The 13166-nt window shown below is 35.5% G+C and overlaps 1 long non-coding RNA gene across 1 annotated transcript; it reads left to right on the top strand.

Annotated features, from left to right (window-relative positions):
- Positions 1–7690: 7690 nt before the first annotated feature.
- On the top strand, positions 7691–12624 carry LOC137488483 (uncharacterized). Its single transcript, XR_015516586.1, has 5 exons — positions 7691–7784; positions 8335–8523; positions 8773–8930; positions 9444–9539; positions 10277–12624. It is a non-coding gene; the product is annotated as an uncharacterized LOC137488483 (long non-coding RNA).
- Positions 12625–13166: the final 542 nt, after the last annotated feature.

Here is a 13166-nt window from a genome sequence, read left to right as displayed (position 1 = left end):
ATATTTCCTACTGTGCTTACCATATAATTTTATTATGAAGTGACAACTTTGCATTTAATCTGTATACTATTACAGTTTTATAAATGTTATGAAATTAAGAAATATAAAAATACTTATTTTTAAATACTGTTCATTCAACTCATTCAACTTTCCTTAGTCAGAATTTGGCTACTTGAATAATTAAAATTTTTATTTGTCTAAAAGCTTTCTTTTATTGGTAATTTTCACAATTCATGATGGCATAGAAGTCAAAAATGGGACAAACAAGCACATGAAAAAGCCAAATTCTATACTTTGTCAGTGTTAGGGTATTTTGAACCACCTGAACCCCTCCTGGATATGGGCCTGGTTCATCATATCAAATGGAAAATCATAATGTTTGAAATAAAAATAAAAAAGTGTTGATTTGTATCATTTCTTATTGAATTATGAAGTTGTAATTATTATGTATTATGATTTTTTGATTCATATTGATCTTCATTCATTTATTTTCTTCTCAGCTTAGTCTCTTTATTAATCCGGGGTCGCCACAGCGGAATGAACCGCCAACTTATCCAGCACATTTTTACGCAGCGCATGCCCTTCCAGCCGCAATCCATCTCTAGGAAACATATTGATCTTACCATAAGATAACCATATTTTAAAGATGACTAGGCAACATTTTTATACTGAGAACACTTTGATGGATGTTTTTTTAAATGTATCCCTTTGGGGGAAAATTTAAATTATTCATCGTATCGAATTGTAAAATCTTAAAGCTTTAAGCATTTAATTTTATGTGTTGTTTTGTATAAATTTTCCCCCATGTTCGCGTTGGATTACTTCGGGTGCTCTGGTTTCCCCCACAGTTTAAAGACATGCAGTACAGGTGAATTGGATAAGCTAAATTGGCCGTAGTGTATGTAAGTGTGTGCAAGAGTGTGTGGGTATTTCCCAATGCAGGAAGGGCATCTGCTGCGTTAAAAATGTTCTGGATAAATTGACAGTTCATCCCGCTGTGGCAACCCCAGATTAATAAAGGGACTAAGCCAAAAAGAAAATGAATGAATGCGTGTTTTGTATAATTTCTCATTGAATTATGAAGTTGTTATTAATATGTAATATGGTTTTATAAATACTGATCTTGCCATGAAATAACCATACGTTGCTGATGTGGTAATAAATAAACTACGATGGCCGGAAAGTGCAAAACAACATTACAAAGTTTGAAACATTTTAACAAAGCTCGAGACAAATTTACATTTTGACAAACATGTTTACCTATCATCAGACAAAATTTAATAGGAAAAACAATTTTACCAAGGACGAAACAAATTTACATTTTAGAAAACAAATTAACATGACGCAAAACACTTTTACAAATCCCGAAACAAATTTACAATTACAGATTTCCTACGGAAAGGGAATGTACCACACCCCGGAAGTGACGTAGAATGTACCACACACCGGTAGTGACGCGGGGGAACGTTGTTGTTGTTGCTGGTGAGCGGTTATGAAAATGAAGTGAGGTGTCGTGAACCTTTATTCTGCCGCCCTATGCGCGGAAATAACTGAGGACGCGCGGGTGTCGCGGACCTCTATTCTGCTGCCCTATGCGCGGATATAACTGAGGACGCGTGGGTGCTGAGGGAGGGAGAGAGAGATGTGTCGCTGACGCTGCCCTCTCTATTCTGTCACCTATGCGCAAATATATCTGAGGACGCGGGTGGTGAGGGAGGTGTCGCGGACATAACTGAGGACGCGGGTGGTAGGGGGGTGTTGCGGACGCCGCCCTCTCTATACTGCTGCCCTAGGCGGCTGCCTAGGTCGCCCCTATGAACGCGCCGAGTACATGGCGTAAACAAAGTTTATGGTGACCGAACATGGACTGCGGTCGAGGGTTGTTTTGCCCGTTTTGTGGCAAACACATGTGCAACTTAACACGGTTTTGCTTTGCGTGTGGTCGGTGTTTAGAGTTTATAAAGGACGCGGACCAGACGGAAACGCCAGACCTTGTGCCAGACATGCTGCATCAATGTGTTCAATATTTTTACGAGATCCCCTCGGTACGCTGTAATCATGAACATGATGTCAAGTCTACACGGTGTAAACCTCTGCTTGAGGACTCTTAACGGTAAACTGAAGGAAGCCTGTGTTATGGTTTAACTGGTGTCCGTGTTAACTGAGGCCCCTTTTCAGATGTGCAAACTATCCACGTTTGCAGATTGGCAGATTCGTCACTTTTTCACAGCATCAAAACATGCCCATACCGAATAAAGATTCTTATTACTTGGTGTCAGTGTATCATTGTTGATTAAATATTTGTGTGGCAGAACAGCATAAACCAAAATTAATCTAAAGAAATAATTATAATTGACATGTCATCAACGGGATTCGAACCCAAGTTTAAAGGTTCTACACGAGTATCAACCGACTTATCTGTTTCGACTTAAATGTTTCCATGGACTTGCATTTCCATGTTTTTATGCACTCTCACGTTGATATTTTCTCAGAATAGCTCTAATTTTTTTTTATCGCAGTTAGTCAAACCATGATTTTTATAGTTGTAGACTTGTGGAAACCTGTCTACAAAGTCACACAGTGTGTGTTACATTCCGGGTCAATACCGGTGTGTGGTACATTCTACGTCACTTCCGGGGTGTGGTACATTCCCTTTCCGTAGGGAATCTGTAATTGTAAATTTGTTTCGGGATTTGTAAAAGTGTTTTGCATCTTGTTAATTTGTTTTCTAAAATGTAAATTTGTTTCGTCCTTTGTAAAATTGTTTTTCCTATGTAATTGTGTCTGATGATAAGTAAAAATGTTTTTCAAAATGTAAATTTGTCTTGAGCTTTGTAAAAGTGTTTTAAACTTTGTAATGTTGTTTTGCACTTCCCGGCCACCGTACATAAACAAACAAAACTAGCTTTCAAACAAAGCAGAATTGGTTTGATATTTGTAAATATCCCTTTTGTCGCTTATTAGCAGCTTAAATTTGTTGTTCCATAGTTCTGCTTCTCTCAAAATTTGACAAATTTTGGAAAACTTGGTGACTTGTTATCCGAGTCAACCTGATAAAAGGATTCATGTTCAATTGACCCAGAACATTAAATTAAATTCCATTCAATTTATGTTTATTTATATAGTGCTTTTACAATGTCGATTGTGTCAAAGCAGCTTAACTTGGATATTCTTGTAGTTTTCAGAGTAGAAGTTCAGTTTAGTTTAGTTCAGTGTGGTTTAAATTTCACTGCTGAAAGTCCAAACACTGAAGAGCAAATCCATCAATGCACAGCTCCACGAGTCTCAAACCAAGCAAGCCAATGGTGATAGTGGAAAGGAACAAAACTAGGAAAAAACTAACAAAAAGGAAAAAAAATCCTTGAGAGAAACCAGGCTCAATTGGGTACAGCCATTTTTCCTCTGGCCAGGTGTCTTGTGTAGAGCTGCAGTTTAGGTGGCTAAGGCTGGAAAATGTTGGATGTTCATAGTGGAGAAGCTGCAGATGTGAGTACGTCATCGGCGAGTGTTCAAGCTGGCTCCAGGATCAATGTGAAGATTTGTATGTCACTGGGGTCTTTCAGGAATCAGTCTCATGCTCTCCACTACTCCCTGAACACCATAACATCTGCTCCGGAAACTTATGTAATACATAGTGTGTACACTTCACTAAAAAGGTAGATCTTAAATCTAGTTTTGTACTGAGAGAGTGTGTCTGGGCCTAGGACATTATCAGGAAGGCTATTCTAGAGTTTAGGAACCATAAATGAGACGACTTGACCTCCTTTAGTAGACTTCGATATTCTTGGTACTACCAAAAAGCATATATTTTATATTAATGCAAATGCATGCATGTATTTGTTATTACAATAAATTATAATGTAATAAAGAGACAGTTATTTAACACTATGTTAAAAAGTAGCCCTCAGTGAAAATGAGTTTGATACTCCTGGTCTAACTGCAGACCATTGTAGTCCAGCTGTTCTCAAGCAAAGTATTGTTGTCAAAATAAGTTTGCAATTATAGTCTTGAAGGGTAAGTATGGATAGAGCAGTGGTTTGGATGCAAATAACATGTTTGGGGACTTTGTTTGCATATATTTCAATTTGACACATTTTGTCAAAACAATGCAAGATTAAAACATGATTCATTGTAATGTATAATTATAGCTTGCTATTTATTCCCTGTCAACAGTAGAAATAGTAAAGTTCATTTGTTTTAGTTTTGAGTATATTATTAAGAAGTGTCATCTGAAGTTTTAAATAATAAATTAAAACATCAAACTGGCGAAAGCTTGCAAAATATCAAAGGATTTATCTCTTGTTTTAAAGGATCTGTAGTGTATTATACTGAGCTTTTGTGCAATTCAAAACAAGCACATTTAAAGACATGAAGACCAAACAACAGCACAATCACTAGCATTGTATTCAAACAAGAGCTACCTTAAGCTATTTGGAAAGTCAATATGAAGTTGCTTTTTAAAAGAATGTTCAAAAGCGAATTTATCCAGCCGTCAGTCACTGATTTAAAAAAAGGATACATATCAAAGGCTATTGCTATCAAAAATAAAAACCCATTTATGTTTAAGCAGGGTAACTAGATTTTAGTTTAATACATTAGATTCATAAATATGAATAGACACCTCTCTTTAAACAACATTAAACTTGACTGACTAATCTAACAGAGACTAACACCTAACACAAACACACATTTATACAGGTTGTAGAGAAGAGTAAACCAAGAAAAATAAGAGTTTGAGAATCTGGTAATGATGAGAATTTTTTAAGACCAAACCAAGCAAACCAAGCAAATCAAAAAGGATCAATTTAACCCTTCTGTAGTTTCTTTAGGGTTACATTTAATTGACACCAGTTCAGTGCTAATCTGGAGGCATTACTTGCGTACCTTGTGTGATGTGAAGAAACTCCCTCGTTGAGCCAAGTGGTGCTCGCTGCAGAGCCATTTGAGGAGAGCTGAGCTCCAGCGAGGGGGAGCTTAAGCTTGAGCTCCACCTTTTTTGTACTTCTTGTACGAGTGATGTCACTGGGGGTAGGGTTAGGGGTGGGGTTGGTGTACGCATTAAAACAGCTTACAGGAGGAGGAGCGACAGCTCATGCTCCACCTCTCTGGATCTCAGCTCTCCTCAAATGGCTCTGCAGTGAGCACCCTCCGTTGAGCTAATGTTTCCACGTGGTTAGCTGGTGGTTGGCTCTTTGTTCTGTGAGGCTTGGAGAGAGGTAGAGTCTGTCGTTTCAAGTTTTTGAGGTAGCAAAAGGACTAGTCGTGTTGACTTCTGGTTTAGCAGCGCACTAAACTTTACTAGACACTCGACGGAAAAGAAAGAAAGAAAGAAGGTATGAGCTGTATGGAATGTCTGAGCTGTACAGATAACCCATTTTTGCCATTTTTTTTAACCCATTATTGTGTCAGCTTTCAGTCTCTGGACGTGAAGAGAACCTGTCCTAAGCTGGAACAGAACAACTTTTTCCTCTTGTGGTCTGTGTCGGTTCTCTTCTTCTAGTCTCCTCTGGGTGTTCTCAGGGCTGCGACCTTAACCCATACTCACACTATGTACAGTTGGATTGTACCTGGCCAAAGCACACTTGTCCCCCATCCCGTCTCCCCCGACGGCACGCATTCACATTACATTCGGGCCTGGGCACGCTTACGTCATCGACGCTGCGCTGTTCAGTAAGAAGCACTCTCGCTCAGCACAGTGGAGATTTCTTTAGTTATATTAAGTCATTTGAAGTGCAGTGACACACTTTCAAATATTTTGCCAAACAGATCTGCCACTTTTGACGCTCATAAACAATCATAAAGTCCTCGTGCTGCAGGAATTAGGAGGTTTGCTAAAGGTGTGCAGCTGTCGTGCAGTGAGGGGTTTCATCTTTAATAAACTACGACAGTTTGCGTTCACTCAACAGTAAGAATGATTAAATAATCCATATCAAACGGACCGTACCGTGCCAAAACCCAAGTGAACCTCGCTCAGGCACACCTCATCCAACCGGGCCAGGGCCGGCCAAGTGAACCATGCCTGAGCCCGATTCAGAGCACTCACACTTCTCAAACGATACAGGAAATGAGCCTAGGCACGGTTCGGATAGCATAGTGTGAGTACGCCCTTAGTCACCAGGTTTTATAAGGGTGGTCTTGTAACCCTGCTAGAAGCTGAGTTGACCAATAAGAAAGTTATCAAAAGCCTTAATTATAACCCTAACAGTGTGTGTGTACTTTAAACAATTGGTGTAAATTAGTTAATTTAATCAAAATTAAAGGCCAATTGCCCAAATAACTGGAACATTAATTGCCTTAATGCACTCAAAAAATGACATTGGATTTTAGTTCGAAGTACTTACACTGTAAAAACGCCAACTTTCAAAAAGTCCTCTGAACAAAGATTAATAAGTTAACTGAATTTAAATATTTTCATTTGAAATGCTGACAAATAATAGTTAGTTTGTTCAACAAATATGGTGCTTCAATGTGAAAAACTTAAAATATTTCGTTGAACTAATACAAAATTCTTAGTTTTGCGTTGATGCGTGCCCTTCTTGTTGGCGCATGCGCCTTATAAGCTTCTGGCGCATGCGCAATTTACTTCCATAGCTCACTGCAGGGGGTACCTGTCACGTGCGCGCGACAAAACGAACCATCTTTCTTTCTGCGGAGCTACGTGTCAATCGTTTTCATAATCGATTGTATATAATTGTATACATGTTTTTGTGCGATGTGCTACCCATCTGACTGCCCGATCTATTTTACCAGTGTATTAATGATGTGAGAGACCGTGATAGAGCGGTTAAGAGTAGTGGTGGGCAAAGCGAGGCTTCGTGAAACACTGAAACAGTCGAAGCAAATGTGTCGAAGCTTCGAAACGTTTCGAAACCTCACTCTACAGTGACATCTAGTGGTCACTTTTTATATATATTGCACTGAAACAGCTTCAGCAAAGAACGTTTGAACAAATTGAGGGATTAAACCCCACTTTGTGAAAGTGGAATCCTTCAAGTAACATAGTACAGTGGTTAAGGTGTCAGACATCCATGCAGGAGTAGTAGGTTTCGAAGCCAGTCAGTAGTAGTTGTTTTAAAATGCTTTAATACCAGTTGGTAATGCTTTGCTCTTGTATCGTTTTGTTTCAACATTGGTCTGATATCCGAATAAACAATTTGTGAATAAATATGTCTTGTGTTTGTCTTAAAACAGGGTTGTTGCTAGATCAAAAACGGTGGCCTGAAGTTATCAAGAATTATTTATATTATTCATTAAATTTCCCATTTATTGTATTTTATTAATGTCTACCCAAACCCTAAACCCAACCATACTGTAAAAATATTTATTATTGTTTTACAGTGTTACAAAAATGATGCTAAATTGATGGCGTAACTGTAGCTGTATCCTATTTAGGCTACACAAAACAGAAACATGATTAAAATACATAAAACCATGATTTCGAAGTCGGGATTCGAACCCAAAACAACATGCTAAGCATAGAATCAATAAGCAAACCCACAGTGCTCTAAGCCATTTGAGACAGAGATAATTTGGAGACCTTGTCAAGTTAGGATTCACCAGGTCTCGAAACGTTTCTAAGCTGATCGATGCTTTGAATCGCTTTAGTCACGTGACTAGGTGTTTCGAAACACTTTAGTCACGTGACTTGGGTGCTTCGGATCATGCTTCGGTGCAGTGATTCGAAACACATGCGCTTCGGGATCTCGACACTGTGTCAAAACATCAGTTTCACGTCAGCCATCCCTAGTTAAGAGCAGGCCAACGACGTTTCTGCTAAATCATAGGTATGTATGTCTTTTTTTGTTGTTATCTAACGTTATATTATTTGATATGTTGGCTTTGATGTGCGCGTGTATCCTAATACGGAACTATTTGTTATAATTTAGCCGTGAGTTACTTGTTTCGTGCACTTGGTTTTGGCTATTTACATCAATAAAAGTTTAGAGTGAATGTATTTGAAACAAATAGCGATTTCAATCGAGTCATTTGCTTTAATAACTCTTGATTAATACAATGAGTATCATATAACATACCAGATCAGGTATCCAAGTCAAATATAACATTATGTCCTGTTTATCTAGATTGCTGTCAGCATTGCGCACATCATAACCTTTTTTCCCTTCGAACCAGAGCCAGAGGAACAAACGGTGACGTGTTTAACTGTGTAATTTGTGTGAAAATCGTGTGATTTTCATGTAATTCATTGCTTGATTTGTTAGCTCGACTAAATGTCTATCAAATTCAGACCAACTTGCTTTAACAGTCAGCTAGCTTTTATTTACATAAAAAATATAAAGGGCTAAATATATATTTTTCTTTCTTTTTGCTCAAAAGGACTGAAATATTGACAATGACATAATTCAATGCAAGATTTCCTTGAGGAGGTGAGACTTGCTATCATCAGTGAAATTTGACGGTCATTCACCAGCAGATGCAAGAAACCTTTTCTCTTTGCCCAAAAGAAGTTGTTGAGATTTAGCCAGGAAGAAATTAGAGAGAGATAACCTGGACTTTAAGGAAGAGGTAAGTCACTATATTGCAATTGCTTTGGTTTCATTCAAGGTAGTAATGATAATGCTAAAAATAACAAACAACATTATTATTATAGGTAATTCAAAATACATCTGTATTCAGCATTTGAACATTTAAATATTTACATTTATATATATATATATATATATATATATATATATATATATATATATATATATATATATATATATATATATTATGTGTAAAAATTAATATGTATGTTTTTTTTGTATATTGTAGATCTGCACAGAGTTTTCTCAGATCTGTAATATAGATCTCCTGAGACAGTTAATCGAGTGACTTGATAAATATACAGCACCTCTCCTGAAACTCTACAGAAAAGAAGGGATTCAATGGGTCCAGAGATGGATACAACTTTAAACAAGATGGATGAGCAGGTACTCATTAAGATTTTTTTTTTCTTATACACCCGTCTGATGTTTTTAACATGTGCAACATATTTTGTCCTGTCAAGAATTTCATGCTCAGGTAATACAGTCTAATAAAATGTAATTGCAACAATTTAATTGTCCAGCCCTTTTGCATTAATTTTAATTGTGTCAAGTTGTGTTTTGATTGTGAGATGGAAGTAAGATAAATAACAGATGTTTCACTTGTTTTGAGTGACCTTTTCAAATGAATACATTCAAAGAGGAAAATAGAAAATAATAGCTGTAGTTTTTAACTCAAAGTAATTGTCACATGAAACTAAACATTTTTCTAAATTTGCCAACACAACCATTATCAAATTCCATTGTATGGAAACCACAAAATTCTTTTTTTAAAAATAAAGCCATGTGTTTTTTCAACAGCATGAATAAAATACTATGCTCATTTAAATGTACTAAGTACATTTTTACTTACAAAACAATAAGATTGTAAAACACCCTTTGTAAATGACTTTCCTTTAGGTCACTGATATTGTCACCGATCGAGAAAGAGCAGCTCTTGAGGGATTGCCAATTTTTCTTCGTAAAAATTCTGCTTGCTTTCTCAAGATATGTCTGGTAAGTTACCCATTTTCATACCCTATTCTACATTTATTAGTCTGCTTGGTAACACTTTTAATAGCTTCACGCTATAAATAATTTATTTAGTATTAGCGAATAGTTAATTTATTTTCTGTTAAGCATAACTCTACATGAAGTGCTCAATGATTGTATTTGTTTTTAACTTTAATGATTCATTTGTATTACTAATTTAAGTATTGCATTATTTACAAACCAGTTATTTAAGAATAGTTGGTGTTTTTAAGATCATTCAGAATGCTTAAGTACACGATTAATAAACTATTCAAATTAACATTTAAATATCCTAATATTAAGGTATGTAATAATAGTTACTTTGTATGTTAGTATATGCTTTATGAGCTTAACTTCATCCAGTTGTGACCTAATCTAAAGTGAGGACTATTTATGCTTTATAAATCCCTTATGAATGACAATTAAAGGCTCAGTTATATTCTAAACAGGACAATAAACAACTTTCACAATTGAAACTGTATCAAATAAAAGTAAATCTTTGCAATTTTATGTAAAATAAAAGTTTAAAAAATTGCTAAATATTAAAAAGTTGTCAATATATTGTTCAATTATTATATATTATAGACTATTCAAAGTGTTACTGTTTGTATGTACGAAAGTATTACATGTTTTTATTTTCTTTGCATAATAGTAATAACATTAATAAGTAGTAATTAATATTACACATCAATTAATTTTCCCATTACTTAATCTCCTATAAGGACACGGACCCTGAAGACCACAGCACCAGAGATTAAAGGATTGGAATCTTCACTGTGGTGGAAGATGATAATGGCACTTCTGCATCCCTGCAATATGTGATGAACCTCGCTAAAATCTTGGAGGAGGCCATAGTACTTCAGGATATCACACATCTGCCTGCAGCCTTCGCTTACTTGTTCAGCCTCTTGTATAGACTGAATATGGAATACCCAAAAGAACTCAAATATACTTTTTAAGTGATTCAGCATGTTTTATGGAGGTTGGTGGCACATGATCTGCGAGAGTTCAGTTTATTCATTCATTCATTTTCGGCTTAGTCCCTTTATTAATCTGGGGTCGCCACAGCGCAATGAACTTGTTTTACGCAGCGTATGCCTTTCCGGCTGCAACCCATCTCTGGAAAACATCCATACACACTCATTCACACATACACTACGGACAATTTTAGCCTACCCAATTCACCTGTGCCACACGTCTTTGGACTGTGGGGGAAACCGGAGAACCCAAAGGAAATCCACGTAAACGCAGGGAGAACATTCAAACTCCACACAGTAACGGCAACTGACCCGTGACCACTTCCTAATGTGCCACTGTTTCAATGTTTTGAGGTCTGTTTTTGGACTTTATGTACTTTGTTGACAAAAGTGCAGTACACTTTAAAGACTGTATGAATGGAGTGGCTTTTAGGGTTTACTCTGATTAGATGATTGTATATTCACCTGGTTTGAGTGTTTAGACACACTAATAGCTTGGTTTTAGTAAGGTTGCCAGTTATTTTATGTTGAGGCAGTGTACAATCTTTTCAAATCTGGAAACATTCAGTACTAGTTGTGTACAAACTAGCCCAATGCTGAACACGGCTAATGTCAAATGCTGATTTTGTATGCAAATGTTTTGGATTGTGATTTGAACACAGTTAAAAAAAAAAAAAAGTGAATTGACTATTCTTGTGTATTTAATTTGAATCCTAAAAATTAATAGTAAATGCATAATGAATCAGTTTGTTTTATTTTGTTCAGTAAACTAAAAAAATCTTGTTGGGTAAACAATCATTTTTGTTCAGTAAACAAAAGATCTTGTTGAATAAACGTGAAAATTTTTGTTCAGCAAACAAAAGATCTTGTTGAGTAAACATGATAATATTTGTTCAGCAAACAAAAATATCTTGTTGGGTGAACATGACATTTTTTGTTCAGCAAACAAAAATATCCTGTTGGTTGAACATGATATTTTTTGTTCAGCAAACAAAAATATCTTGTTGGGTGAACATGACATTTTTTGTTCAGCAAACAAAAATATCCTGTTGGTTGAACATGATATTTTTTGTTCAGCAAACAAAAATGTCTTGTTGGGTGAACATGATACTTCTTGTTCAGAGAACTAAAGAATTCAACAAAATATTTTGAGTTCACTGGTCTTCAAACCCTGTTTGTTGAGTTAACTCAAAAAGCTATGTGTGATAGGTTGCCTAATTATTTTAAGTTTACTCAACTTTTTTTTTTTACAGTGTATTTTAAATTAGCCGAAAAACACAATTCTTTTTTTTTCTACAACAAATTTTTTTGCAAAACTTAATAAGTTAACTTAATTCCTTCATGTTGTGTGCAACCCAGCATTTTATACAGCATGGTCATTTATAACCTCTTTATTGAATACCTAAGGAAAGAAATAAAGCAACATTGTGATGATGTTTTTTGAAGATGTTTATGGTTTTTGTAAAATACTTATTCAATTTGCATTTAATTTCATCAAAGGCTTTGTCTTGTATCACATTCTCAATTGATTCTGCCTTTTAGGTGTTCATTATACACTGAGGATTCTGCTGTACCAATAAGAGTGTTAAGCATGCAATGCATTATTTGCCTTTCTATATTAAACTAAAAATCTATTTAAATGTATTTGTTATTTGGTAATTGATCATTTATTAATAATAGACTGAGACACATGCCATGTGACATGTGCGTTTATAACATTTGCTGATCCACCAACAGATTGAATTTTATTCACATAAGCTTAAAGGCATAGTGCACTCAGAACTGAACATTTGCTTTTAATTTACTTACTCTCAGGCTATCTAAAATGTGACCAACTTTTGTTCTTCAGTAGAGCAATAAAAAACTGCTGAAGCTGTGGTCTTTGGTGAAACATAAATCCAGCACTTTTTAGAGATTTATTTATACAAAAAACATGTTGATTTAGTTTTACCTACATATGGCTGTATTCTGTATAGCATAGCAAATAAGTATAGTCTATATGGGTTGTTGATGAGATGACATTTTAATGTCACACTTGATAAAGATGATTATAATTAGTATTGTCATCAATAAATGCAGTTAATGGTTAAGCATTTCCTTGTCTTATATGGATATTGTTATAAAATCTGCTGTTATTGTTGAGACAAATCTCAAAACTGTGCTATTGTATTAAATTAGCTCATATACATTAAAAAGAAAATTGTAAAATCATTAATAAATATCTCTGGCATAATTTGGCTACTTGTTAATGATAATCATATTTTTCTTCCACATGTTTCTATGTTACAAACATAGGAATTAGATTGTCACTCATAAACATCCTTTGGTCACTATATGCTAATTTAAAATAGTCAATTCCATGGACAACTTTAATTAGTTGAAGGACTCTATTCAAGATGAGGTGACTGAAGCTCATAACATGCAACTGTTCATTTTGTCTCCAATTTTCTTTTCCAAATTTAACCTTTTTGGAACTGCTATAAAATTTGTTGTGTTGTCCTTTGGTGTGACACCCCTGTTTGTTGAAAATGTCCAACAATTCAAAAAGTTCAACAGTAAAAAAACGTTAAAATGCTACAGTAAAATCTGTAACCTGGTCAACATTAAGTTTTCCTTTTCAGAATCAGCTAGTAAA

The sequence above is a fragment of the Danio rerio genome, chromosome 19, assembly GCF_052040795.2.
Source record: "Danio rerio strain M-AB ecotype USA chromosome 19, GRCz13ab, whole genome shotgun sequence".
Classification (NCBI taxonomy): Eukaryota; Metazoa; Chordata; class Actinopteri; order Cypriniformes; family Danionidae; genus Danio; species Danio rerio.
The sequence above is the reverse complement of the archived record's forward strand: the minus strand, read 5'-3'. Positions and strand labels throughout refer to the sequence as shown.